General features: G+C 36.8%; 1 protein-coding gene across 1 annotated transcript in view; it reads left to right on the forward strand.

Annotated features, from left to right (window-relative positions):
- The first annotated feature begins 3,151 nt into the window (after positions 1-3,151).
- LOC149148380 (calmodulin-binding receptor-like cytoplasmic kinase 2) overlaps positions 3,152-13,726 on the forward strand; it is a 68,253-nt gene continuing 57,678 nt past the window's right edge. Inside the window, exon 1 of the mRNA XM_089441072.1 lies at positions 3,152-3,255. The gene's annotated coding sequence lies outside the window, so the exon portion shown is untranslated. The remainder of the gene's footprint in view (positions 3,256-13,726) is intronic.

Consider the following 13,726-nt stretch of genomic DNA (forward strand, 5'->3'; position numbering starts at 1 on the left):
CCAAGGGAAATTTTCCTATCTCAAGGAAAATATGTGGTAAAGATATTGGAAATATTCGGTATGATGGACTGCAAGCCTGTGACTACCTCGAGGATCTTAACTTTTAGAAGTTATATGGTAGTGATGTCGAACCAGATTTGGGAAATGCCGCTAAGTTTCATAAACTCATTCGCATTGATGTTCTTGGTGAACCTCCATCCGAACATATGTTTTGCATTTAGCATTGTGAGCTCATATTTGGTTGAGCCTCGCTGGATTGATGCCAAGAATCTTCTGAGATATCCTCGTGCCACAATTACTAATGGGTTAACATACACTACCGGAGATGTGAGACTACTTGGATATACTGATGTTGATAGGGCAGGCAGTGTGGTGGACCGTAAGAGCACTTCCGGGTGCTGTTTCACCTTGGGATATGCTTCGATATCTTGGATGAGCAGGAAGCAGAAGTCGGTGGCTTTGAGCACCGCTGAAGCAGAATATATTGTTGCTAGCATGGCCTCCTGTGAGACAGTCTGGTTGCGAAAGCCCTTCAGTGAGCTGTTTGGATTTATATTGGATACCACTGTGATTCTCTATAACAAACAGAGGTGGGATTCGATTATTGAGGAATCCCATATTCGTCGATTGCTCCAGTAGATAGACATCATCTAGGATATGGTAAGTCGATGAGCAAGGAGGCTCCATCGCATTAAGATGATGTACAGGTCGATACACCTTGTCAAAGCCTTGAGGAAAGATCTAATCTGTGATTTTCCCAAACGACTTGGAATCATCAAGAAACCCTTGTACAAGGGTCCTGCATGTTGCATACATTGAGCTCTAGGAGCTCTGAGGGCTTGTGGCTCTTACTGGAGAAACATACGACAACAGGGTGACTCACCCTCCCCTGGTGGTGCGCACTGGAATAAGATGATTCACTCTCTTGTGGGACAAGATGATTCGCTCTCTTGTGGAATGGGATGATTCACTCTCCTATGTAGCATGATTGATGTGTTCTCCTGTGAGGCCTGGATTGATGTGTTCTCCATGGCGATTATAGCAGGATTGATGTGTTCTCCTGTGAGGCCTGGATTGATTTGTTCTCCATGGCAATTGTAGCAGGATTGATGTGTTCTCCTGTGAGGCTTGGATTGATGTGTTATCCATGGCAATTATAGCAGGATTGATGTGTTCTCCTGTGAGGCCTGTATTGATGTGTTCTCCATGGCGATTGTAGCAAGATTGATGTGTTCTCCTGTGAGGACAGGATTGATTAGTTCTCCTATTGAGGCATCCTACTCATGCGAAGTACCTCTCATCCGATCAATGAGCAGGGAAATGAAGTTAGGGACTATAGTAGTAACAATGGATGCATCGTTGTATCTACCATACTCCCTACGCTAGGATGACCTCCATTGATCTGGGATCAATGATACTGGTATGGGACCAGTGGTAGGAGTTGTACCATACTATGACACTGACTTCGGGTCGGTTGAGATTGGTCTGGGACGAGTGGTACATACTCTGAGACTGACTTCGTGTCAGTGTAGTACTGGTCTGGGACTAGTGAGAGTGGTACATACTATGACGCTGACTTTGGGTTGGTTGAGACTAGTCTGGGACTAGTGGTACACTCTCTAAGACTGCGATACTGGTCTGGGACCAGTGGTAGGAGTGGTACTCACTATGAAGCTGACTTCGGGTCGGTTGAGACTGGTCTGGGACCAGTGGAGTTGTACTCACTATGACGCTGACTTCAGGTTGGTTGAGACTGGTCTGGGACTAGTGGTACATACTCTGAGATTGACTTTGAGTCAATATGATACATCCTCGATCATTTCTTCTTCTTCATAATTTGGACAAAAGCATATCAGAATAGAACAAAGCAGAGCAGCGCATAATAGAGCAGAGCCATACAGATCAGTACAGGGCAAAACAAGACAAAGCAGAACAGGCAGAATAGAGTAGAGCAGGGCAAGGGTCAGGCTATACAGGGCAGTGCATTTGATGGATGAATAGTAATGACCGATAGACAGATTGCAGATGAAGTTCTCCCTAGTTGAGAGGGAGTGTTAAAATTGGCAACTAGGGAAAAAAATTCATGTGGATCATCTTATTCATGGCTGATAATATCTTTATTAGATTCCTCTCATCGAGAGGTGTAGGATTGATATAAAGATCATCCGATTCCGATAAGTATTCATGGAGATATGAATTTATTTTGATTATGGAATTATTATCAAGCCGACCTACAACTCATGTAGGCTCAGAAGCCCAATAGTCACATCTATTCAAACACCAACATTGTGTATAAATACAGGAGGACTTTTCCTCATTTAGACTCACTCATCTCATCACATATCTCTCTCTACTGCGTAGAAAAGAGCCTCTTCTCTACTACGCAGAAAAGGGTCTCTCCCTCACACATGTGAAGCCGAAAGCTACTGAAACTGAAGCTGCAACTACAGAAGTAAAGATTGACCTGCGTGGACTAGAATATCTCCTCATCTGAATTGTGTTGTAGGTTCATCTGAACCTCCTTTGAAAGCCACAACTTTTGGTGGTGGAATCAAGTCAATCCGACGAATGGTTTTTAAGATATCGACTGCCCTAGTTTGAAGTTGGAAGTTGCCGAAACTAAAGCTGCAACTGCAGAAGTAAAGATTGACCTACGTGGACTAGAAGATCTCCTCATCTGAACTACGTTGTAGGTTCATCTGAACCTCCTCTGGAAACCGCAACTTTTGGTGGTGGAATCAAGCTGATCCGACGGTCGGTTTGTGAGATATCGTCTGCCCTAGTTTTGATGATGAAGCCGCTAATGTTGATGCTGCTGATCTAGGGTTTTCTACTGCGGATATAAATCAAATTTATTGTACTATTTCTCTCTGCTGAATTATTGAAGATAAAAGAATATTTGATCAAAGGGTTTCCCCACACATTGTGGGGTTTGTCCCTGGCTAGCCGCCACATCTTGTGTCTCTTGTCTTGGCTTGTTTTTTGTCGATCGTTTAATGTTCTATCTGCACTTTACTTTATGTACATGTGATTGTTGATCTATGGAATATAATAAGGAAAAGAAGTAAACTGTTATAAGCATAGAACATACCATAACTTAACAAGGTTCCTTTATGTATCTAGTAAAGATAAGACTTGATATTTATTTTGTAGTTAATACTTTGAGCCAACTATGATGGAGCCCATACAAGTTCATTGTGTTACTACAACAAATGTGCTCTAGTACTTGAAGGGCATAATGCATTTTGGTTTGAGGTATGTTGGTGATGGAGAGTTGGTATTAAATGGCTTACAAATTTGGATTGTGTAATTAGTGCTAGTGACAGGAGGAGCACTTCAAGGTGTTGATTTAATATAGGTTCTTGTATACTTTCCTAGTTCAATAGGAAGTAAGCTTCAATGATACTTAGCTTAGTACAAGAAAAATACATGGTAGGCAATGCTACTAGTTGTGAAATAGTCTTACTTCACAAGTTATTAATAAAGTTGATAGATAAGACTTTGGACAAGACCATGATTTTACTATGACAATCAAACTTGTGACAAACTCTTTGAGAATATAGTATTACATGATCAATCCAAGCATATGGAGATCACACACTACTTCATTAGAGATAGGATACAAAAGGGTGTGGTTTTTCTTCAATACTTTCGTACATATCAACAATTTTCATATATCCTAACCAAGCCCTTGGCAAAGGGGGATTTTGAGATGTTTAGGGAGAGGCTTGTTGTGGTGGAGAGCACTTTCCTAACTAAGAGGGAGAGAGTTAGCATTACTTGTATGTAGCTCAAGTTGTGTTCTAGCTATATCACTTTCCTTCTTCGAGCATAGTAGAGAACAACAATGTAATGAGAACGCTCAAGGAATTTATGGAGGAGAAAAAGATAGGGAGCGCATGCATGTCAAAATCATGCATGCACCATCCTCTATTCATTTATAGTTTATATGCTTTTCTTTATTTACTAGTTTAGTCCCCATTCTCAATTTTATTTTATTTAGTTTTTGCATGCACAAATAAAGGGCGTGATTAGACGGCATATCTCCATGGTTAGACTACACGTCCATGCATGCTGACTCCCACCGTTAGTTAAGGGTGTAAATTTGTAGGAGAATGCATCATTTCATCCCGTAGAACATCTCAAGAAGATGTGCACTTTATGTGGCTCAACTATCCATGCAAGGAAGGCACACTAGATTAGTTGAGGTGGTGTTGTGCATGTGTCTAGATTAATCATGACCATATCTTCTTCCTATTCTATGAAGGAGAAGCAGGGTGCACTATTGTGATGGTTTGAAAGTTTGAGTTTTGGGCTATAGCATTTACTTTATTAATTTTAGAATTAATACATAAAAGTGATGTTATTTTTAGGGTTCACATTTGCACGCTTCTTGTTTTAATTATTAACGATACTTTGTAGTAGTAATATTGATTATTGTTTTTAGTTTTAGTTATATAAGTTTTTAGGTTAAATTTTGTAGTGTATAATCTACTTACAATGATTCAATTTTTGACATCCACAAACTATGCATTCCCCTTGTTAGTATGAAGACAAAAACAATGTTTTTTTTAGAAAAAATATTGATTGGGAAATTCATGGGGGCATGGATGAATAAAAAAGTCTTAAAAGCATGGATAAAAAATAAACGCATCCCTTATGTGAGGGTTGGGGTTCAATTCTACCTCAATGACAAGGGTTACATTTCTTTTCATTTTCAATTTAAAGAATACCATGATACCATTTTTTAATGGTCCCTAGTCCCTTAGAGCTAATGCACTATATTTGAAATATGGTCTTCGAAATTTGGTCTAGAGGAGGAGCTACCCTTAATTATTTCATTTTCATTCATAGTACTCCCCCCTCCCCAGACCTCTAAGAGAATGAAACCCTTGGGAAATCAACAATAAATCATGGGTATTTTTGTAAACAACTAAACAAAGATGAGGCACATACTCATGCACTTGAATTTATACTAAATTTAATCTTGAAGAAGTCTTTTCTAATGAGATAAAGCTTCAAATCGAAAACAAGATCCATGTGCAACAATTGGCTTGTCAACAAATTCCATTTAAGTGTAATGGTTGTCCTAAGAATGGGAACTTTGAGAAAATCGCTTCAGAAATATACTCACCCTAATTGAATGAGGGATAATTTTAGTAAGCATCCAAAACTTAGAACAAAAAGAGAAGATAACCTCAAGATACTCCTCACTCCAATAATAATAGAAAAACAAATTTAACCCCAAACAAATTTTGAATGTTGAATCTCCCACGAAACAAAGTATTTCCTAGATTAGAAACATAAATCATCCCCCCTTCCTCCCCTAAGCAAGATAGAGAAATCCTAATATAGGAAAATAAGGGACTTCCTATAGTGACTCTAGAGAGTGAAGGACCTCAACAACATGGGAATCCACCCCCATTTCAAGTCAAGAGGAGGAAGAATATCCTCTAAAAGATCAAAATATCTTGAAAAGAAGTTTGATCCTTTAGAATATCTGGTGCTCCCCCCATCATTCTATTAAAATTCAAATATGGGACCTTCTAGAGGCATCCCAAAACGGATAAGGAGGCTATGAAATGAAAATCCTTGGGATCCCTCCTTTGATTAAGGTGTTTATGGTAACATTGACCTAAGATGGACCTAACAATTGACTTAATTCAAATAATAACAAATTGGGAGCAAAGTTGAAAAGTGGATGCTTGGCACTGGAATGCATTTTCTAACTAATATAGGGGCCCCGCCTAGGTTTGAAATTTGATTTACCTATCTAGCAAGGCTTGTGTGCAATTGTGCTAGGATTAAGAGTATAATGGCAGTCTCATTGACTCTATCCCAGTTCTCCTCGATGATAGGAAACAAGTCTATAGATTCTCTAGATTAAAAAAAAATGGAGAAGGAGCATAGAAAGTGAAAAGTGTTTGAGTTGAAGACTTTGGACAACATCCTAATAAATCTCCATTAGAATTCAAAGAAGTTCTCAATAAATATCCCTTCATTTTGATGATGGCAACCAATAAAAATCTCAACTCTTCCCTAGATTTTACAACTCTCACTTGAGAAAGGAAATCCAAAATGTAGCTTAGAGAACAAGAAGTAAAAATAAATTAGGGGTCCCACTACACTCTACACAGCTCCACATAACCCAATTTTTGATATTGATCTCATAGTGAATGTTCATTTACTATGTTTTCTTATGCAATTAGATTTAAGGTAGCATTCTCTTGCCTTTGGAAAAAAGAAAACTAATTTGTAAAAAAATCTATAGGATTCAAGCCTCTCCCCATATTTTTATGGGTGTGAGCACAAATGAATAAAGAACTCATGAATCTCACTATAAATTGTACTCATACTATAGAATTATATTCATAAGTTCTTAAGAACTAGGCTAGATCCATCTTAAATCCAAATTTATCAAGCACCATGAGGGATCAAATTTCTTCAAATATGTAATTTTTTTATCATTTAATTCTATGTTACATATTAATTCCTTTATACTAAAAAATAATACATGTTTACAAATGTGATCCCTGTGGATACTTCATAAATCCAGGCTTAAGATGTACCTTATCTTATTTAATTAATGTTAAGGTTTTAGGGTGTTAGGGAAGGTCATTCAATTAAAAGAAAAATTCTAGTTTTCAATTGTTGTGGTTAAGGTTACAGAGATCCCAAGCTTTTCAATATTTTTCTTTTCTTTGTGCTCTATCTTTATTCAAAGTGTGTAATATAATATGGAAGTTTACACATAGAGCTATTCAAATTGTGTAAATTGTGTAATATGATATGAAAATTTACATATAGAGCTAACTAAACATCCATGAGAGAGTTCCACAAACAATGTGAGAAAAACTTCCCTAAATTGGTTGTTGTGTTGTTTGTTTTCAAGTTAATATTTGTTGTTAGCTTTCATAATTTCCTCAATCTATATTGTGATCTTCTTCAATTCCATCAATTATATGTCTATATATTGTGTAATGTGTAAGGGTGTGTATAATTTACTTACTTCTTCTTCTTCTTCTTCTTATTTAATATTTTTAATTGAATTGATTTTAATTTTATTATTTTTTTTAACATTATTGAGTTGAGAGGTACATTCTATAGAACAATATGAGAGTGATGTGTAATTTTGTTTGTGCTCAAAGTGGAGTTGACACTTGTCCCTTTTAAAATAAAAATAAAATATTCTTTAAATTAAAAATAATGTTAGCTATAATCAAAATAAAAAACAAATATACATTTTTTGTTGTTATTTTAAAGTAGTCTCGCTCTAACTATGCTCGCTTTATTGGTTGGTGATATTACAACCCAATAAAAATGAGATATGGTAAAAATATTTCACCATCTCTTAGTTATAAATAAAATATTTCCATGTTTTATATCAACTTTTAAAATCCCTTTGAAGTAATTAAAATAAAAAACAAATAAAATTGATATTATTTATATTTTCATATTTCAACTAGATACATAAATAAACCATTTAATATTTATTTTAATATCTAATTTAGAAATGTTGAGAAATCAAGGCTTGTAGCAATTAGGGTTTAATTCCTCTTTCTTGATAATTACTTTTGAATTATGTTGGCTTCTTTTACTTCTTTATTAGTTAATCTTTCATCAAGAAATTACCAAATTATGTATGTATGAAGATCACAAGAACATAAGGCACAATATGTAGGCACTCAGCTAAGGCAAAAACCCTATCTAGGGGAAAACCCAGTCAAACTCTTCCATTAATATCTTCAGATCAAGATGAGACTCCAAGACCTCTTAGAACTAGACAAAGACCTCCTCCAACGACCAAGTCAACCCTTCCTCCTTGTAGACATCCTTTGCTCAACCTTCCAAGTTTCAACTCTTCAAGGTGCAACTTCATATCAAAATTTCACCCCCCAACAACAGATTTTCGGTAGAAACAAAATTTCAGCCCCAACTTTAGCCCAATATCTTCACACGTGTGAGAGAAAGGTAGCCCAAAAACTTGATTTTCTTCTTCCTAGTTTCTCTCCTTATTCTCCAAGAACTTCACACTCTTTTCCAACTACTTCTTCTTAGAGATCAAACTTATTGATGATTCTCTCCAAATGAAGTCAAGTTTCTTGATAAATAACCTTCTTGCGAGGTCGAATTTCCCTAATCTAGGCCGACTTGCTGAAGACAGGGCCGACTTTGTGTGGAGGTGACAAATGACAATTTCAACTCAAAAATAAATCTTTTTACATGGAACGAAATCCCAAGAAGGCTCTAATAAATATGACGATGACTTTACGAATCATGACAAACCCTAGAAGTATTCAATGGAGACTTTCATCTATAAAAACATTGACCAATGCATGAAACCCATGCTTTAATAAGTCAATTACATCAATAATAAAATTTCTTTTGATAAATACAATTATGAAGACCGAAACTAGTTACATTCTTCAACACTCCCTCTTAACTAGGGAGGTATTCATAATTACATACATATGAAGGTAAATGGATGGTATCAAAATGAAATGAACTATGAAGAGCTTAGCACATGCAATTCTATAGACTAGATTCCTAACCAGGGTAACCTATCCAGGTGGGACTAAGATGGACTCAAGCTTACTTGTTAACCATCAACACAGGGATCTAGGTGTGTATCCAAGGTCAGGGCTCCATGACCAACGCCACTGTCCCTCTTTGGGAACTAGACATCAACACATATGCCAACCAAATTTCCTCCCAAGCGTCTTGCCATAAGATGCTTCAACTCTCCCTCCCAACCAGATTTGTAACATCAACCAATCCAAGCATGCTGTTGAAATATTCAAACTTCTTATTCGGGAGAGATTTTGTCAGCACATCCACAACCTTTTCATCTATTAGAATATATTGCAAATTTACGACTCTATCTTGAACCAAACTTCTAATGTAATGGTACTTGTTGTTCATATGCTTCGTCCTTGCATGGAATACGAGGTCTTGAGACATATTGATGCTACTTTGATTATCACAATTTATCACTATAGGATCCAGAGGCTTTCCAAACAAATCTGACAAGAGTTTCCTTAACCGAACAACTTCCTTTCCTACTTCACATGCAACAACATATTCGACTTCAACACTACTTAACGCAACATGATCTTATTTTCTACTCATCCATGAAATCATTGCAGATCCCAAATTGAAACATCCACCAATAGCGCTCCTTCCATTAGTCTCACTGCCACCCAAATCAGAATCTATAAAAATTGTTAACTTGACTTCCTTACTATCATATTTTAGGCAGTGATGTATTGTGCCACATAGATATCTCAAAATATGCTTGACAACTATCCAATGGTCATGACGAGGCTCCAACTAAAATTGACTAAGAACATTCACAACGAAACTTATATCGGGTCGTGTATTCACTAAGTACATTAGAGAGCTCACCAACTTACGATAACTAGTAGTATCAACAAGACTAGATTCATAGATTCTCAACTTCTTGAGGTTAGTGATCATGAGAGTAGTCATAGGCTTGGAATCCATCATACCAAACTTCTGCAACATATTGATTATGTATTTTGCTTGACCAAGATATACCTCACCAGGTTTCTGCAAGACTTCCAAACCTAATTAATACTGCATGAGTCCCATATCTTTCATTTCGGATTCCACTGCCAACGTTTTCTTGCATTCTGGATTTTTTCTCTCCACACCTGTAATAAACAAATTGTCCACATATAGTAGTATAATGACCCGTTCATCCTTCACTATTTTGATGTAGAGATTTGCATCAACAAAACTTTTGATGAACCCAATCCTTAATAGACATGCATCGATTCTTGCATACCATGCCCTTGGAGCTTGCTTCAAGCCATATAGGGCTTTCTTGAGTCCGCAATGTTGAAGAAAGTGTAACTAGGTTCAGTCTTCATAATGACATGTGATTATTACTGATGTAAATGATGTAATAAAGAGAACAAAATTAGTTTTTATATGCCTTGTTGTGTGGGTTTCATGAGCAAGAGAATTGGTGATGAAGATATTGGTGCAAGGAACTCCCAGTCATGCACGCTCCACATTTCTCTCTAGACATAGGTACAATATCGGCATGATTGTGACCTAATTGTTATACACTCTTGGCATATCAATTACAGTCATGATCTCAGTAAAATAGCAATCATGATCTCGATCATAATGAAGACAAGGTCATGATCCATATCTCGGTGCAACTCTCATGTAGTATAGAGACCTCGTTGACATAATGATGATCTCAGTAAGAGTGCAACAATTATCTAAGTGAAGATGGAGCTATGGTGCAACAGTAATGATCTCATCGTTATGATGAATATCTCAATGAAGGTGCAGAATGATGAACTCAGTGAAGCAATGGTAATGATGATGATCTCAGCATTGACGAAGAAGAGGATTAATGTCTTGGTCTTGGAGTGGCCTAATAAGTCAAGGGTCATGGTCTTGGTATTCATCAGTTGGAATCTCTATAAGAAGAATTTTGTGCAGGTTTTCCTCTCAAAGAGTGAGAGGTTTTGGCCCTGGCATAAAGCCAACATCTTGTGTTCTTGTCTCTTTTGTTTTTGGTAGCTATTTTATGAACTAAAATGACACACTCTAATAATATCAAGAGAAGATCATGCTAATAAGAAAAAGATAAAAATGCCTCACAAATAGTTATCATGCAAAAAGAATCTCATTAATCTTGATTACCCTAAATTTTTCAACATGGTATCAAAGCTAAGGTTCTGAAGTCAAAGGAAGGGCAAAAAAAAGACACATTCAAGGATCAACTTCAAGAAGGGCATCAAAGCAAGTTGAAGGTCTTTGTCAAAAATTGAAGGATCAATCTACAAAAACAAGGGTTTTTGTTAAGGAGACAATTTATAACAACAAGACAATTCAAGATAATTTATGTGCCAATATCAAGTAATCTCAGTCAAAGTAGAGTCTCAATGCTAGTGCTCAGAACTCAGATCACAGTCAAAAGAAGAAAAAATAGAACCTCCCTCAGTTTCGGTGCTAGCCACAAATTGGGTGTCATTACAATATCTGTCATACCACAGAGATCTTAATAACTTATAGTCTGGAGTAGTTTCGGTGTTTGGTGCTAGACAGTGCTAGAAGGTCTCAAAGGAGATCTTTGAAAAAGGGATTCCAGTTTCTCATGCTAGTCAACTCAAGCAAGGATCAACAAGATTCTACACCAGCAAGGAGCATCACAAAACAACCCCAAGGATATACAATAAAATCACATCAACTCAAAGATCACATGGAGTAAGCATCAGTGCATACTCAACATGATCAAGGTGAAGATTTTATCTTCACTTGTCAAGTAAGTATTTTCATTAATCAATTTGGTAAAATGAATTCATAATTGCAAGGAGATATATAGGTTGGATGGGTCATCAAAAATCCTTGCATGGAATAAGGAGGATTGTGATTGTCATAATGCTCATAGACAAAAGAAGTCAGTGAACATATCAAGGAAATGGGTCTCCTTTGAATTCATGGGAGGGAACTCTTAAGGTCCTCTCATCCCTTTGTAGCAAGAAAGGAGACATAAAAGAGATATATGAAATTTTAGAAGATATACTCTCTGAAATGCAGTGAAGAAGGTCATATCACTTAAACCTGATTGAAGGTATCAAAGAAAGAAAGAATATCTTCATGAGATCTCAATTGGGAAGATCTAGGAGAGATGATAAGAAGACAATCATCATTTTTCTATATGATGGGCAAGGTAACAGTATCCATGAACAAGAAGGTTACCTCATTCAACAATTTATGGTCTCTATGCTAGATATAGAAATACAAGTTGATGGCAAAAGCATTGAAGGACTCAAACATGTGCAGGAATGAAAGGGAAGTTTGGTCCCCAAACAAGACATAATAGTATAACTAAGATTCAATGCTATGGAAATATTGAGGAAATAAACTCATATCATCAGAAAGATGGAGGAAGCTAAAGAAAAGGGTCAAGGAAAGAGGGAGTAACAAATCTCTACTATGATGGTATCCCTCACAAAAGGGTCCTATCATAAGCTCCTAAATTTTATAGATATGACCATGATAATAAGATGCATGTGGCATCATGGAAGAATTAGAAACAAGAGCTCATGACATCACCATGATAATCATGAAGGACATAATCTATGGCAGTCAAACATGAAGGATATAGCTCTTAGGAACCTCAATGGACATTGCAGGAAAAGAAGAAGTCATCTAGGACAAGGCTCATCATACATCAAGTCAAATAGGAAACATTTTTTAGATGAGGATATGCAAGATCCTCAAAGTTCTCTAATGGAATCCTCATCGAAGGGTTCACTAATCTAGAGAGGAAGTGTTTCATCAAGAACTTCAATTTATGGAATTCATGGGATGATGGTGTTATGACATGAAGTAGATCAAGGGATTGAAGATCTTTTCAGTCGAGGAAGCTGCTGGAAGAAGCCTCGATGACCTAAAGGTAAAATAAGGTATGTATGCTTGTGTTTAATATTATAATGTCATGTCTTATTATTGTAGGTAACATGGATCATTACTTCTATCTTAAGAAGCATGATCAAGAGAAAAAGGATCTCCTCCTCTGAAAAGATGCAGGAAGGCATAGGTCAAACTAGATGAAATCAACATAATATGTCCTCATATGAAGTGTGAGGTGGTTGACTACAACTAAGAAACTTTGATTGAAAACTCCTGGGAATGGAATACATGAGGAAGGAAGAGACCACAAGATATGCAACCCTGATGAATGCAATAAACATCCAAAAGACCAAGAAGACTTGACTAGGATATCTCCCAGAAGGATATGAAGACTATGGTGAAAAAGATGAATACCATTGACAATGGATATCTTTGGGAGATGTGTTAACAAGTATGTAGGATGTTGATACCTATAGGAAGATGTCATGATGAAGGGCCATCTCAAAAGGTACAATTTGATTTAACGTTATGATTTGATTTCTTGAATAATATCTGGATGAGTTCATGCAAGGCTACTGGAACAAGAATTGTAACTACAAGTACAACTATCATTCATGAGGTGAAAGGAAACTCCTAAAAGAAACACGATGAGGAAGAAGTAGCCATATGACGAAGGTTCCAGATATGTATCAAGAAGGCCACTTTCCATGAAGAAAGGAATGACATGAAAAACTAAGAAGGAAAGTGATTGATGGTTGATGCCTTATGTTAGTGTCAGTCTTTCCAGCCATCCTCCAATGATCAAATATGCTCTTACAAAGTGGTTTCAGAGTGTTAAGGTCAAATTTTGTCATTTCAAAGAGTTTTCAAGCAAAATTTGGTCACTAGGCATTAGGTCTAGGGTTTGCTTTAACTCCTTCTAAAGTGGCCCAAATGCCAATCTATGTCACTATTCATCTGAGTCTATCATCATTCATAGGGTTGTCATTATCATGTCAGTGTCTAATGAGTCATTTTACATCTTGTTCATGCTTCAGTTGTGCCTTGGCAAGTTCATTTCCCTCTCCTAGGGTTTTGAAGCCAATTTATCTTGGACGGTCAAATCATTAGCAAAACTTGTATCTAGATGTTCATACACCTTCCCCTATCCTTAAATTACCTTATCAAACACTTCCCATCCCTTAGATCCGCCAAATTCCTCATTTTTCCACAAACCCTAGTTTCTAGCTACAACCTGGCAATTTTCTAGGTTCGGCCTGTGTTTTGCCCTTTTGGACCCTTTCCCCTCACTCAATCTCTAAGATTCCACTTTTCCCTACTCCCTAAC

The sequence above is a fragment of the Pinus tabuliformis genome, chromosome 9 (assembly GCF_031772625.1).
Source record: "Pinus tabuliformis cultivar Carrire ecotype Pingquan chromosome 9, CPIR1, whole genome shotgun sequence".
Classification (NCBI taxonomy): Eukaryota; Viridiplantae; Streptophyta; class Pinopsida; order Pinales; family Pinaceae; genus Pinus; species Pinus tabuliformis.